The sequence below is a fragment of the Uloborus diversus genome, chromosome 2, assembly GCF_026930045.1.
Source record: "Uloborus diversus isolate 005 chromosome 2, Udiv.v.3.1, whole genome shotgun sequence".
NCBI lineage: Eukaryota > Metazoa > Arthropoda > Arachnida > Araneae > Uloboridae > Uloborus > Uloborus diversus.
Window position 1 is genome coordinate 182,689,571 of NC_072732.1, and position 16,526 is coordinate 182,706,096.

Sequence of the window (16,526 nt, forward strand, 5' to 3'; positions counted from 1 at the left end):
TTCAAATATTTTTCGAAATCAATCAAAATAAATGCTTAAAATTTATTTGCATTTTATCTAGTAATGTTCTTCATAGAGTTCATGCAATGGAACAAGGATCTAGCATAATTGGCGTCTTAGTAGGGTGTTTTGTGTAACCAGGGGCGCCCGATGAAGGTCATGGGAGGTCACTGTTACCTTCCAAAAATGGGTTGTTTCCGAAATTTTTTAAGTATTTTTTTTCTGAAAAAGTAACATAGGATTTAACCATTTTTAAAAAAAAATTTGAAAATTTAATGTTTTTAACAATTATTTTAATTGGTGCGCAGATTGAAATTCATTTTTCACGCTTCTGCACATAACATCACAAGTGAAGAAATGCTACTCACTGATGCACACAGCGCAAATTGTCATAACCTGGCAAATTATCATAACCTGGTTAACAGCAAACTGTTTATATTTAGCGCGGCAATGGAATTGCTCGCCAAAGTACATCATTTGTGACATCATAAAGACCACGCCTTATTCCCAAAATTGAACATTAAAAAAATAATAATAAATAACTTAGGAAATTAAGTTTTTTCTGGCTCCATGTTATTATTATTATTGTTATTTATTTATTTATTTTTTACTTATTCTATCAATTTTAGTGACTAAAAAAAGTAGTACTTTCGTCTGAAGGAAACAACCCAATTCCTTATTCGACAAATTTTGTTTAACGAGTCGGCAAAATTATCATCATTTGGCAGAATTTGGAGCGGCAAAATTTGGAGTTCCATTCGGCAACGCCCTCCCAAACATTTAAGTTCGGGACATCCTTGTGTGCAACGATTGATATGTCTCTTCAAATGGAATTGGCATTTCTTTAGCACGTTATACTCAGTTTGAGAAACGTTCTAATTTCCACTAAGAATCGTTCCCTATTCTAGTTGTAAGACACCTTCGAGCCGAGAATCACAATATTCTGTTGATGCCAAGCAAGATAGTTTGAGAATTCCAACTCTAAAAGGTATAACAAGTTGTTGAGGTTTTTTTCTCTCACTTTCAAACTAAAATTGAGGCCAGAAAGGGTCAGATTTTCAAGAACGGATCGCACGTCCCCAATTCGACTCATTCACGTAGACGAAAACATAAATAATTAGAATACTTCTTTAGCACTTTTCTGTTCTCATTATTTCGAAACGAAAAAAAAAAAAATGTTGTTTACGCACACTTGTAGTGAAAGATCGATCTTACTTCTGGAAAGGAAGACGTTTAAATGGGAGAGAGAGAGAGAGAGAGAGAGAGAGAGAAAGTAGTGGGAATGCTAGTGGATCGACATCCTCCCCTCCCTCTTTGATACGATTAAGTAAGCAATTTTGTCACATGGCATGCAATCACATGCAGAGATGTTTTTAGCGCCTCTAGAAGCGTATTTCACGCATTGAAAATTGAAAATACACCTCAAAAATTTAGTCAAGCGTATTTTTACTCTCTGTATTTTGAATAAAGGTAGTATCGTGGAGAATGGGGGGGGGGACAGTTGAAATTTCAAATAACATTTGAATGTCATGCAATGAACCAGACACCTCGGTCATCACATCCTGAGACTGCAGTTTCAAAATGCAGTTTCATCTTTTCTTTCCATGCCATTTTCCAATTCATCCTTAATAAGTTTTTTTTTTTTTTTTTTTTTTTTGTGAGCAACCGCGAAGTGCTTATTGTTTTCAATAGACCATTAAATAACGTCCACGTGCGTCCGCTTCTTTCTTTCTTTTTTTCAAAAGAATTTATCACTATCATTGACTTTTGCAATTTCACTACTCTAAGAAGGAGGCTCCCAAATCCCTTCTCCCATCTCTTAACTCTTAATGAATCGTAGAAATATAAAATTGGAGAGCAGTCTTTGAAATGTCTGCCTTTAAAAGCTATTAATTATAAATTTAGATAAAGGAGTGAAATTAGCGAATTATTATTCGATGTATATTAGTATCTTAGTGTTATAAATAAAATGTTTAAAGTGATAATTATGACTCCAACTATTATTTCTTCTATAATCTACAGTTCGAAGGTCCACAAAATCAAAACACAACATCTCTCTTGGCTCCCTTAAGAGTTTTTTCGCCTCCAGCTCAGGTAGTTCCTATTCCGAGCTGATGAGTGCTAAAAAGCACGAAACTGCAACGAACTGTTCGTAAAAAATAAAATTTTTGCAATCATTAATTGCAACCAGGTTTTGAAACATAGTCCCCCTCCCCCCATTCTTTTCAAATTTCTATGATTTATAGTTTATTTATTACTCCTTGATTATTCTGTGCTTATAAAATGCATAAATTTCGATCTATCCTTGCAATTTTTTGTCAACACTGAAAACCATACAAAAAGAATAGCACATATGAATCATTGATTTTAAAAGTTATACTGTAATATATGAAAAATCGCCAAAATATCTATAGAGTAAGGCTATCTATAGAGTATATCGAGTGCTATCCATAAAGTAAGGAATGTGAAATTGTTATGTTAAAGCATAAAAGATACTGTTTAAAAATTGCATTGTTAAAAAACAATGATGTTAAAGATACCGTTAAAAAATTTTTGTACCATTTATTTTAAAGCTGGACAGTTTTCCTCCCCTTAAATGTTAGTTTTTTTAACAGTATCTAATGTAATTTCTGCACATCTCTTACTGCATAGGATATTTATTTTTCGATGAATGCTTCATGTGTTATGGTTTTCATTAAAAAATATTACGATTCATTAATGTCTTTTCTGTGTGATTTTTAGTATGAATAAGATTTCTGATGAGATAGACTGATTTTTGCAAAATTAAACCTTTTAGAAACACACATGGATGAAATTCTCGATTGCGGAAACTTGTCTTAGTCAAAAACGAACTCAAGTATTTATTTACATATCTATTTGCATATTTTTTGATTTTATAAAAAATCTAAACGCATTGCTTCATACCTGAATGAGTCTGAATACTTTTAATACTGTTACATCGAATTAAAATAAAAGAAAAAAAGAAAATTAATTTGAATTCTGAAATTTTGAATTCAAATTATGTTTTTCGCAATCACGAACTGAGACAGGACCCTACTCATTTACTCATTGGAGTTATTGTTTCTAGAAACGGCTCCTGTCCCCCCCACCCCACCCCAAGCTTGCCTCTCCTCCTGGGCGGTTACGTGTGCATAGTTGTGTGTGCGTAGACCTGTGTGTATGCATGTAGGCGTGTGTGAGGGTATGTGTGTGAAGTCGTGTGTGTGTATATGTGTGAACGTCTGTATGTGTAGGACATGGATGCCTCCTACCAGGAGAAGCGGGTAGCTCAAAACCGGAGCAGCCGCGCCGCCAGCAGAGGTGGGCGGTGGTGCTGCATAGGCTTCTGGTCCAAGTTGAAAAAGGCACGGACAACAAAAATGGTCAAATGAGAACAATAAGCAATCGTGATTGCTCAAAAAAGTTATTGTTTAATCAAACATTTTACCGAATCAACAGAGAAAAAGATTTTGTTTGGCATTCAGTACTAAAGAGGAAAAACTTTTAATTGAACTATCCTTTAATAAAAAAATAGTGATTATTCAAATGCCCAAATAACGTGCATAAATGCGATAATGAAATACTTTCATACACTGTCTCAAGTTACTGTCACTTTCTTTATGGTGCGGTAAAGTTATGAGGGTATGAGAACTTTTTTTTCCTTGGAAAAGAAATATTTTTTTGAAATGACTGTGTATGCTACTGTGGGTTTGTGGTGATTTTATAGAACATAACATGTATTTAAAAGTAAATTAAACAACTTTACAAGAGCACAAGTTTACAAAATGTTCTGGGGTTACAAGGAACGCTTTTTTCAGTGCGAATGATGTCAGCTTTCATCTATTCGCTCAAATCTTTTGCATTGAAAAATTAGTTCCTTGTAACCCCAAAAAGCGTGACTGCAGTTTTTTTTTTTTTTTAAATTTTAAATAAAGTTTCTTCGTTAACTTTCAAACTTGTAAAGTTGCTTCATTTACTTTTTAGAGCACAGAACAATGGTATATTTTTATTTATTTCTGTTATTACGAAAACTTAATTTTTCCGCAATTAAGATGTGGGGGGCGGGGGATTACCATTCATAATAGTAGGTAAATGCCGGGAGCGAAAAACTCTGAATGGGGTCGTTTCCAAAATTTTAAAAGTATTTTTTTCTGAAAGAGCATGTATAAAAACATAGGAACTGACCATTTTTTAAATAATTTGACGAAGCTTATTATTTAAAAAAAAATACTTTAATCGGTGTGTTTTCATTGTCTACACTTCTGCCGATGACATCACAAATGATGAAATGCCATTCACTGTTTCTTTACTCACATGTGTTGGCAACAATATGGTTGGTAGCAAGCGTAGAGAGCAATATTTAATTCGCTTCTTGATTATCATAACGTGGAATGCGGTAAACAGATGCGCCCCAAAGTAGTTCCGCTATATAGATAAGCCGGCGCATCAGCTTAAGTTTGGCCATTTTGGATCGGATTTTTCATTGCTGCGGAGCTAAGGTTACCCGAGAAAAGTTTCGGGTTTTGCCAAATTAGCCAAAAATAATATTTTATTTAATAAATAATTCATGTGCCGCTAATAATTGTTCCCAATGAAAACTCAACAAACCCGATAACTTGCCAGAAAAGACAACCACTCAAACACGCGCTGCGATTCCAAATGGGCCTTACCCCAAAGTATTACATCATTTGTGACGTCATAAAAACCACGTCTTGTTTTCAAAATAAGACATTTAAAAAAATTAGTTGAAAATTAAGCGTTGGGAAAATGAAAATGTTTTCTCGCTCCTTATTATTATTATTATTATTTCTTTTGCTTATTCTATCAATTTCATTGACTAAAGTAGAACTTTTGACTTAAAGAAACAACCCCATTCTCTTCCATTATTAATAATTGTTAATGGGGAAGTCGAAGTTATTTTTATATGAATCGAATAAATATCCGTTATTCCTCACATAAACTTGAAATTTTCGTTTTCTAGTTTTCAATTTTCTTTCAAAATTTCAAACATGAAAAGCACATTTTCACGCGCTTAACGACTTTACCTCTCAGCGTTTTATCTCTTCACCCATATGTCTTAAAAGATTTTTCATGATTTCACTATCGTCGCTCTCTCCTCATCCCTCTCATCTCGTTTCATTTGCCAGAGAAGTTCCGCTACGAAAAAAAAAAAAAACTTACCCAGAAGGCAGCGAGAACGAGAGTTGATTCTGAAACTGTTTCTTCTTTTCTCCAACAGTTCCAGTGGTAGCGTGGCCGAGTGGTCTAAGGCGCTGGTTTTAGGCACCAGTCTCATTGAGGCGTGGGTTCGAATCCCACCGCTGCCAAGTGCTAATTTTTGATTTTGCTCTTAACTTCAATTCCCAATTTTTCTTTCCGGCAGATGCAATCTATTTGCCCGGTATCAGAATTTCAAAGAAAATCAGTTATTATTTTTCTTTTCTTCACTAGCGTTCCTTTCATTGTATTTCATTATATGAATTTAAAACGTTCTCCTTTTTTTTTTTTTAAATAAACGACTAGCCTAGCGTTGCTTATTACAATTCCTTGTTCCCTTTAGAAACGGCTCGATGAGAGGTCACTGGGACCTCCCAAAAACTTCCTGATTCGATAATCTTTGTTCGGCAAATTTGGAGACAATATTGCAACTTTGAAGTACTTTTTTTTAGATGCTTTACATTGTTTTTATCATTCGTAAAACTGGAATTTGAGTTGGCAAATTAAGAATTTCCCCCTCCCGAAAATTTTAGTTCAGGGAGACCCGGAGACCCTGGTTTCCTTGTGGAAGTTTTCACGATTCTCCAGGAAAGTTTATAATGTCTTGACACCGTGCTTAGGAACGTTGGAGCATTTTATAAAATGCCAGATTGGTGCAGCAAAAAATACTTTTCTTATCTCCTCGAAAGACAAAAAGTGATTTTAAATAAGCAAATTAAAATATTTTACTTCGTTTTTTGACAAATTAACACAAAGTTTTACCAAAATTAAACTAGCCTACTTCCCTGAATATCATACGATTTTTTTAACAGACATTTCACTCTCTCGCTCAGGGCCTGATTATTTAAAAGGCTTAGGAAGCTTGAGCTTAGCCTCCAAATTTTCAGGGGCCCAAAAATGATTGTTAAAAAAATTGTTTAAAAATTCGAGTTCCTGTTTTAATGCATTTTTAAAGATATGGCAAGCATTAAAACTGGTTCGATAATTTTTTTTAAAGAAGATCACATCTCATAATATGTAGTGATGTTCCGGATATCCGTATCCGTATCCGCGGATATTCGAGGAAAAAAAAGATCTGTATCCGTGTCCGTTACTTTTTTGACGGATCTTAAACGGATCTTTTCTATTCTAAAAATTCTTAAATATTTGAATAAAAGACTCTTAAATTCCGTTTAAGTTAGGTTTTATTCCCTATTTAAATTATAAGGCATCATTTCAGACGCCAACGGCCCTCTGAGACATTTTTTTTTTCTTTTTAAATTTTTAGTTTCATATTAGTTTTTGTTATTGATTTGAGGTTTCTGTTATTCTTCATTTTAGTTTTTCTCGGCATCCTTCAAAAAAAAAGTGAGACAAAATTCTCTATTTACTGTTTGTAAAGGTGTTCCCGGCTCAGTTATTCCGTCGGTCGAAGTAATCTGGGTGGAATGGGTCATCGCTGCATTTATGCTGGACTACAATGCGAAAAATTATTTCTAGCCTATCCAGTAGCAGCTTTACACTCTTGCTCCTGTATCCTACATCTGCCGAGCAAGCTAGAAATAATTTTTCACATTCTATCCAAGCATTAATGCAGCGCTGACCCGTTCCTTCCAACTCTCCCTCAATTTTAACGGAGATTTCTTTAAAGAGTAAATCATAGTCTTTATTATATTTTCGCCGTAGATGACATTTTTTGAAGAAACAGTTATTATTATGACGGAAATACCTTCCGTAATAAATTTTAAACTTGGATTGTTGAATTGGGCAAAAAAAATTTTTGAGATCCGTATCCGCGGATCTACTTTTTTAACGATCCGGCACATCACTAACAACATGTGGACACGAGCTGTTTTTAGATGTTTAATTTAATCTTACTCACCAAATAGAGTATTCAGTGCTACCAACCCTGTGGGATTGGCTCAACCTTACAATGCAGTTCTTTTTTTTGAAAACTGATTCAACCATTTACCACCCTTATTCGCTGAGAATTGCATATGTCCCAAAATTCATTGTCTACCCATGAGGGTTGTTTGTAAATTTTCACATACGTCACCCCATAATTTGTTAAATTTAACGTTAATGAATGTGTACAAAAAGATGACTTATGTATTTTTTTTTTAAGTGCAAACATATCTGATGTATGAAATTTCTTTAATGCTTTGTATAAATTTCAATCTGATTTTTTCTGGGTCATTTTTTGGAAATAATACTTGTAACGTTACTTTACTCCACCTTAAGCCACCTCTTAGCGAATTCGCATCAGGTTTTACAACACGAAGGGTCTGACTGCAATCTCGCTTCTTATTCTGAAAAATATCGTGCTTACTTAAAACCTTTATTTTTCCCGTTCGGTTTTGAAAATGTTTTGCAGCAGTAGTTTTTATTCCAATTTGTGCTATGCAACATTTTATTATTTTTCTTGCGTTTATACCATTACATATTTTCCAAACAATACTCATTTTAAACTTTTCTTTTTAGAAAGATTAATTGTTAGAGCTTATTGTAGTATAACTCCTAACAGTTAAAGAGAATGTATTTCATATCTTTTTCAAAATAGATAACCATAACTTTATTTTTTGTACAAAACGATATATTTTGTTGTCATATAAGTTTTTGAATAGGTGCAAAAGTTTATACAAATTAGCTTCCTAAATGAGAGAGAAACACAAATCTAATACAATTAGGGACTCCCTGATAAGAAGTCACGTGAGATCACTGGGAAATTTAAATCAAGATTACTGAGGTTTACGCTTAGAAAAGACGTTTGCGCCAATAATTTTTCACCCTTCTCCGGGCTTCTGTAAGCTTTCTTGATTTATAAAAGAGTATATATTCTTTTATGCTAAAATTTATGCTTTCGCCTTAATCAGGATTGGTAATTTTTCTGACGAAAAGGTACTTTTTCCAGGACAGTGGAAAAAAGTCAAAAATCTCAATTTCAAATAATGTTTCTTTGAATTTTATTAATTAAGGAATAGCAATGATATAAATAACAATTTTACTATGAATTATATTATTTTTTGATTGAAAAAAATCATATACGTAATAGTAACAGCAAAGTAGTTTTAAATCTTCGCTACAACATATTGCAACATATTAATTAATTTTATAAGTCCTATTCTTTTAATAAGTATTAATAAGTATTTAAATAAATTATATCTTTAAGATTAGTAAGTTTATTAAAAATAATGAAATTTTTTAGATTTTTTTTTTTTTTTGCTGATTTCATAAAGGTTTTTAAGTTATTTAATGTTGACAGAAGCAGTCAAATAATGTAGAGAAGTATTGAGACTTCTTTTGCTCACTGAACGAATACCTTTCTTCTCCTTCGCCGAGGAATTAATATCGTCTCCTACCTGCAAATTTTTGCTGAGAAAAGTTTTGTTTTAATCTTTTTATTCTGTAAAGATTCCTTTCTTCTACACCCATAGATCTCTATCTATGTCAAAAACCAAAAATGCTTTTATTACGACAACAAACTAAGAGTCTACATACGAACACACATAATGAATCTTAGTTTTAAAAAGCTTAATGTAAATACATGTCTTGAATGTATTTGCGCATTACAACCCCTTTGATTAAATCCTTTCGTAATGAAATGTAGATCTTGTAATTTAGCTGCTTGTTTTCGTCTAACCCATATTTAATGGTGTAATCATTTTATGTTCAGTTGAAATACTTGTTAGTTTGTGCACATAACCATTGTTCCACCAAATTCGTCAAGTTTATGACAGATGTTATTTTGCAATCCTTAAAAATTAACAGCAGTTGTTATCCAAGTACGGTTATCAAAATGCTATGTTAATAGAATTTTTATGCATACTCATAATACAAATTCCAGGGAAAGATAAAAACTGCAATTTTTATAATTAATGTTTCTCATTAGCCCTCATTGAGGACAACGAAATGGACTTTTAAAAACTATAAAGCACATAACTGATAGACATGCAATCAGTGTTGTCTTATCAGAGAGATCGTATATTTCCAGTCGGAAAAGCTGTTTTTTAGATTCATGGCCTGGAATAATTATTTTTTAATTCATTCCCTTTTGGTAGAAATAATAATTATTTCGAAAATATTATGTAAAAGAAAAATTGTTATGAAATGTACGTTGAGTGCATAAAAATAAATAAAAAGTGAAACAAGTTATAGTTTTATCAATTTTATAGTCACATATGAATTTTAAATAACAGTTTTAAAATTATCCTCTCATTAATGTTATAGAAGTGACTGGCGGGGGGTGCATGACAACCTCACTTAGATCTTACATTATCTCACATATATTTTTCTTTGTTTCTTGAGCTGTATATGTTATAACAATGTTCTGATAGTAGGTAATACGTCCATATTAAAGTTATGAGTAGTAATATTAAATTTTGTGCGTGAAATTATTTAGGTTTTAATTTAATAAATAACTTTAATAAATAACGCCCCGCAGACAGAAACGAAGCAAATCAAGAGCAGCTGGGATGGAAGTCCACCCTTTTTCGTTGCTTTGCCACTTTTTTCTCTTTGCCAGAAGCGGAAAACTGGTTATTAAGTGATCGGTGTTGGAGCCCCACTTACAGTATATACCGCGAAGAGTGGTTTTCCCTGCGAAAGTAGGGAAGAGGAGGATCGAAAGGAGCATTTCAGAGTTTCGAAATCTCGAAAGAATGGCAGCTGACAGGTGCAGAAATGGTTAATGAGTGTTGCGTTAGAACTAGGATCGTCCACGTGTCCCATATTTCGCCACGAGTAGCTCTTTTTTTTTTCTTCTAAGTCCAACATGATTTCTCGAATGTAATAACTGCAGTGAACTCTTTCTATCTGAACACTCTCTAATGTGAACACCCCAATATTCTGAACACATTTTGATGGTCCCGGCAAAAGTCCATAGACTTAACGTATATATAAGCCAACCTCTCTAGATTCTGAACACCCTATAATGTGAACACACTATGTATTATGAACGCTATTTTCCACCCTGTTCAATTATTACCTGTCTAATATACTGAACATGTTCATGATCGGTACTCGGGACTTCCATGAATGAAATTGGAAAGCTTGAAACACATTTACTATTTTATCACAATGATTTAAGGGCATTAAGGGTAAGATGGAGATAGGAAGAAGAAAAATAATTTTCCTGGATTTTACTGCATCACATAAAATAATTCAGTTGCGCAATATCAACCAGAAGTTTCTGCCACTAAACTGCGTAATTCAAGAATCCAACCATTCTTTAAGTATAATACAGGGTTTCCGAAAAATCCTTGACACATTTAAAAAATTCATAGAAAACCAGTAAATTGTCGTATGAATTTGCGGTTTGCACCATAATACTTCACAGGTTCAAGAGTTTTTATGCAACGAAAAAAAAATGTAAAGGGGAAAAAAAGAAGAAAAAAGGCATTTCCCATCCAGGGTGTCAGTACATGCTTATGCTTGAGCAACAATGATTACAAGCATAGCATATACTGACACCCTGGCTGCGAAATGCGTTTTTTCTTCTTCTTTTTTCCCCCCTTTTCCTTTTTTCTTTTTCTTTTTTTTCCGATGTCATAAAAACTCTTGAAATTGTGAAGTATTATGGTGCAAACCGCAAATTCATACGACAATTTGTTGGTCTTCTATGAACTTTTTAAATGTGTCAAGGACTTTTCGGACACCCTGTAGTAGTCAAGACATTTAAGGTACACATGAGAATACACAATGCAAAAATTACTCTTTTTTTCTCTCCAGGTATTGTACCGATAGCTGTATTGTAATAATTGAATGCTGTGTACAACTTTTTAAATTGAAAAAGAAAGAAAGAAACACAAGAGTTTGGGTCCAACTAAGTTGAATTAGCCATTGCACTTGCACTCGCCACCTATCCAAAATTCAGCACCTCTATCTCAGCAACTGGTATAGCTCTCTAGGCAAATTACTGAACATTGTTCATTAACGCAGTAGAATACACATTACATGCATTCTCCAGTATCCCTCTATAATGAACGATTACCCCCATAATCTGAATATTTTTGTTCGGTCCCATGAGGGTTCAGAATAGAGAGAGAGAGAGTCCACTGTATTCCCTAACTCTGGCGGTTTTACGAGATGGGAAAATACGGTAGTTACCCCCTCCCACAGGATTTTTTTTTTCCGAAATTTTAATAGAGCTAGCTAGAAGATGCATTTGTGTTTGCAAGCTCAAGCACCTGGCACAACATTCTAATGTTTAGTTTTTGATTTGAACTATTCTTCATTCAAATTTCAACAAATAAAAGAACATTTGCGCTAGAGTTTACGGGAATACTAAATTCAAACGTAAACCCTTGCATAACTGGGGAATTTTCTGTGACTAAACTTTAGCAGAAAAAGAGTTTTATCGAGGGAAAGTACAGAAAAAGGATTTTTGATTTGATTGTTTTAATGTTTGTTTCTTTTTAAAATTCAAAATTTTTTGTTGCATTATCACCTATGGGAGTAATGTAACCCCAGCCTTAACTCTTCCGAAAGTGTGGAGGAAACAGATTAACTTTTACTCATGAGACAACAACAAATAGAATAATTTTTTGAACTTATTTCTTCTTAATGTGTTGCAATAAATAATTTGAGGCAAAAAAAAAAAAAAAAAAAACCTGCGAGGCTTAAATTTTTGCGATTACAGCGAGTTTGCAAAAATAAGTACTCTTACAGCATATAAAAAGTGTTTACCTCAAAAAAAAAATCAAAGAACGAAGTTTTCTTCCCTGCTTTTGCGTGCCGAAAACCTAAACAAATCAACATCAGTAAAATTTAAATCAAAATGACGTAACAAATTAAAAGTAATCAATGAAGCCAACAGTCAAAGGATACGCTGATAAACTGAATTGACAAACAATAGTACCGTTTAGTAACAAATAAATACCGTTGTTTTGACCTGTAAATGGTGATTAAACTTCGTTATAATGCACAAATTTGAAAAATAGTTGTCTTATTTTGCAGTAATTTCCTCTACAGCAATTATTTTGCAAATTTGTGCACTGAATTTCGTTTAATTAAAATGTAGAGTAATGCTGTTCCTTGAAACAAAATCTTAAGAAAACTCATTTTTAACGGTTTAGTATCATAAATAGAAATAAAATGCATGCTAAATGTGAATAATAATGTTAAAAAAAGACCAATAGGTTCCAGTGTTGTGCTTCCAAAACCAGTAATCGACAGTAAATCCTATTTTCCACTTTTAAAAGAGCGTTTTTACAATACGTATTTGTCCCTAAAAACCATGTAAGGCAGTGAGAAGCAAAGGGATGTTAAGTGAACATTTTCAAGTTTTGAGTAAAACACGTTTAAAGATAACGTCCTAGGTAGGCTTTCATTGATTTTTTTTTTCTAAATCATGCTGTACACCAGCACCTAACAGAACTACTAGTACAATCGCTTGGTGTGTGTATTGATTTTATGACCGAAATATTCCATCTCCGCCGTGTGTTTACGAATAAAATGGCGTTTCTAAAACCGCTGCATGCAAGATCGTGTGAAAATAAAATGTCAATTTTAATTCATTTATGTTAAATACTATGAAATTTAAATTTGAACCAAAATTTTAAATTACGACACTTTAAAGTGACAACATTTTTGTTCTCCTCTTCCTTCGCCAATATGTACAAATGCGCGTGCCGGGTTTTAGAGGAACTACGACTACGACGGTTAGGGGAAAATAAGACCAGTTAATATGTGTGGAACCGAACCCCGAATAAAGTAAATAAAACCAGTGTAGGAACCAAACTCCAGATTTTTTTTTTTTTTTTTTTTTTGTGAATATCTCGTAGACGAATATCTCGTAGCTAATCGTGTAAGAACATCAATGTATTGCAATAATCTCATGAAATATCGAAACCAAATGTTTGCAATGGAATCGCAAATTACGCATTCTTTATTAAGTAATCCACATGTTTGTAACAAAATGTTGCTAGGACCTGTACGATCTCTTCCCCCGCAGTGTTGCCAGATTGGGGGAAATTTCCCCATTTTGGGGAAATCTAGTGCTCTCTGGGGAAATTTTGGGGAAATGGGTTTTGAGGGGAATTCTTTGGGGAAAAAATTTTTTCTTGGAGGAAAAAAACTCTGGGGAAAATCTCTGGGGGAAAAAAACTCAAGGAAAAAAGAATTTTTTTCATATTTAGATTCGCGTCAAGAAGTAATAGTTACATTGTTTGTATCAAACAGCGTTGGTTTAGCTTTAATCAAATTTATGGAATTCGCATTTCGCATTATGTGGAATATTATGCTACCAATTTCGCATTAATGTTTTGCGTGAGTAACTGGTTGATGCGTGAAACGGGTAAAAATAAGTGTGATGAAGAATGTTCTTGGATAAATATATACAAAAATCATAGTTTAAATGTACATACAGAAGCAGAGTAGTAAATGCAAGTAGGAAAAAAAAACACACACACACACACACATTTGGCTATTTCTCATTTCTCGGTCAGGCGCTTGTATTTATGACTAGTGGCACTTGCATGGCTTTGACCGTAGTAGAAAATTAAAAGGTCTTTTGGTTCCCCTGTATATATACAAATAATGCATGGTGAATTTCTCGCCAATTGGCTAGCCCACATTACGGTTCCACGTTATGATCGCTTGGTAATTTACTCGTCCATCTTATGATAATTTTGCTCTGGAAAATGTTCTTAAAATTGGAATAGAAAAAGAACAAAATCGAATTTTCGAAATATCGCTTAAAGGTGCACACCCCCATGCTACCAACTAATTCTTTGCCGAATTTCATGAAAATCGGGCGCTATGCGCGTCACAGAGATCCTGACAGACAGAGATATCCCCAGATAAAGTCTCTCTGTCTGGATATCTCCAGACAGAGAGACTTTCAGCTTTATTATTAGTACAGATAAAGAAAGATATTGATAAAGAAGACAAAAAAAAAGCAAAAATGGGAAGAAAAAAAAAGTTGGGGAATTTTATAAGAAAATTTTTCTATTTGGGGGAAAAAAAAATTTAAGAGACAAAAATATTAGAGGAAGTTGATTAATTTTCTGAAAATATTAGTGGAAAAATAATTTTTGAATTTGGGGAAGTTTGGTAGAAAACATCGCTTTTGGGTTAAAAATTGGAAGTGAATTGGGGAAATCTGGATTTGACCATCTGGCAACACTGTTCCCCTGTTTGAGTCATAACGATGGAAGGGTTTTATCATTTGGAGCTGAAAATGAGGTGAAAGGCGTTACTCGCAGAAATCCGAATAGCTGACCCAAAAAAGTTACGAAAAGGAAAGCATTTCTTGAGCGAGATGTCTTCTTTGTTGCCATCTTAGAGGAACGTCTAAACATTACGCACCGCTGTTTCTTTTATTGGGTTTCAATTCATTGTTTTTTCATAAAAGTTTTATTTTCCCATCTTGTCTACTTTTTTATGTGAAATTTTATGGCAGCAGTAAATCCTTTTTCATCAAGGTACCATGATTTCTACGAACATTTTAAAACTAGTTACAGAAATGTGTCCTTTTGAAAGAGTTTTTATTCCTTCGAGCACCAGATAAAGGTACGGGGTGTATGTGTTACCGCGATAGTCCAAAATCTGCTAAATGTCGACATTAACCGGTTAATATAAACATTCACTTACCAAAGAGAAAGACATCGGTGGAAGACCAAATATTTCCGGTGAATTATCGGTGCAAGTCGACAATCTCCAATTTCGGTCTTTTGCGCTAACACATGCATGAAAAGATAGACAAATCATTCTATTCAATTGCTAGTATATGCTCTAAAAGAGAGATGTCTGCGACAGTTTTATTGTCAAAGGGATGTAGTAAGGGGGAGGGGAGCTTTGGGATTTAAACCACCCAGAACTCTTGCTTTTAGGCTACATAGCTAGCCTTTGTACGTGTTATATGCATACGGGCAAAGTCAGTATGATACCACCCCCAGAAGAAAATTCTTATTTTTTTATGACCAACCACATCCTTTCAGGAAAATATTCAGGCTACCCTGGTGGAATACTAGCAGCGAAGTAGAGAATTCCACTCTAGACAATTGGAAATCAAAAACAGCGTAGAATATGCAGCGTCAGAGAAAGCCTTTATTCGGAAGTGGGTTGATAACAGTTGGAAATGGTGATCATAGCACTGGATATGCAAAAATCAGAAGTTAGTAATGTCGATGCATGCAATCATCATATCGAAAACTGCTTCTTTAAACTTTTGTGTAACGTCAAAAAACGAAGTTATAATCAAAAGAGAGTTCCGCTCCTATCCTTTTTCTAAGAAAATTATTCGAATTTAGATAACAGTATTCTTGGACAGGATCTGTATTTTTGATCACTTCTTCTCCACTCCATTACAGAGTACAACTCCAATTATCTGAATCATTTGGGACCGTACCCCATTTGGATAATCAAAAATTCGGATAATTGGATTTCTTCCGAAAAAAGGGTCTATTCTAATTTATTTCTGCTCTAAAATAGTAAAAAAAACTAGTTTTTAAGGAAAAAGAGCTGTTATATATATAATGAACCAAATGAAGAGGCAATGCATTTATATGTTAAGTGTAATTACAAATACTGTACATTAGTACAGTATGTGCGCACCAAGGACGGATACAAGGGAGGGGCGAGGGGGGCGATCGCCCCTCTCTTGAGGGATCCTGTACTGGCAATTTTTCCGATTCAAAGATCTAAAACGCAATTGTAGGCCATTTTCGATGACATCAAGGAAAGGAATTGGATTAAAATTTCCCTCCCGGGGGGGGGGGGGCAAACTTTTCCGACTTGAAGTTTCAAAAAAGCAATTGTTGGCGATGGAAGGAGGAGGCGTATGGTGACCTTCCCTCAAACATTTCACAAAATTTCCGTTTTAAAGACGCAGTTGTTGGCATCATCTCAGATACTGTTAGGGGAGAGAATGGGTTCAGTGATTTTCCTCTGGTAATTTTTCGAAACTGAAGTTTCAAAAAGCACAATTTTAGACGATCTTCGATGATGTTTGGGGAGAGGAGCGAGTTTCGAACCATTCCCTAGGAATAATTACGAAATTGAAGTTCTAAAACGCAATTTTAGAAAACCTTTTTCAACGGAAAAGGGAAAGAATAGGTTCGAGGAACTCCTAGTAGGTTAAATCACTATATTTTAGTTGTTTTAGATTAAAAAAAAGAAGCTGTGGTACCCTTCCCCCCTTCCGAAGCACGTGTAATCAGATATGCAGTAAAAGGTAAGTTAAAAAATCAACCGCCCCTCCTTAAAACATTTCTGGATTCGTCCTTGTTACGCACCGTACTTTTTTTTTTTTAATCTGAAATTATGAAAGCAATTCGGATAGTTAGAGTTCTAATGGAAATTTATCATATTGGACGTAAAACTCGTTTTGA

The 16,526-nt window shown here is 34.0% G+C and overlaps 1 protein-coding gene and 1 non-coding gene across 2 annotated transcripts in view; both read left to right on the top strand.

The window, feature by feature from the left end:
* LOC129216699 (ecdysone-induced protein 78C-like) overlaps window positions 1-16,526 on the top strand; it is a 109,468-nt gene that overhangs the window by 19,043 nt on the left and 73,899 nt on the right. The gene's annotated exons all lie outside the window — the stretch shown is intronic.
* Trnal-uag (transfer RNA leucine (anticodon UAG)) lies at window positions 5,247-5,327 on the top strand. The gene has a single exon. It is a non-coding gene; the product is annotated as a tRNA-Leu (tRNA).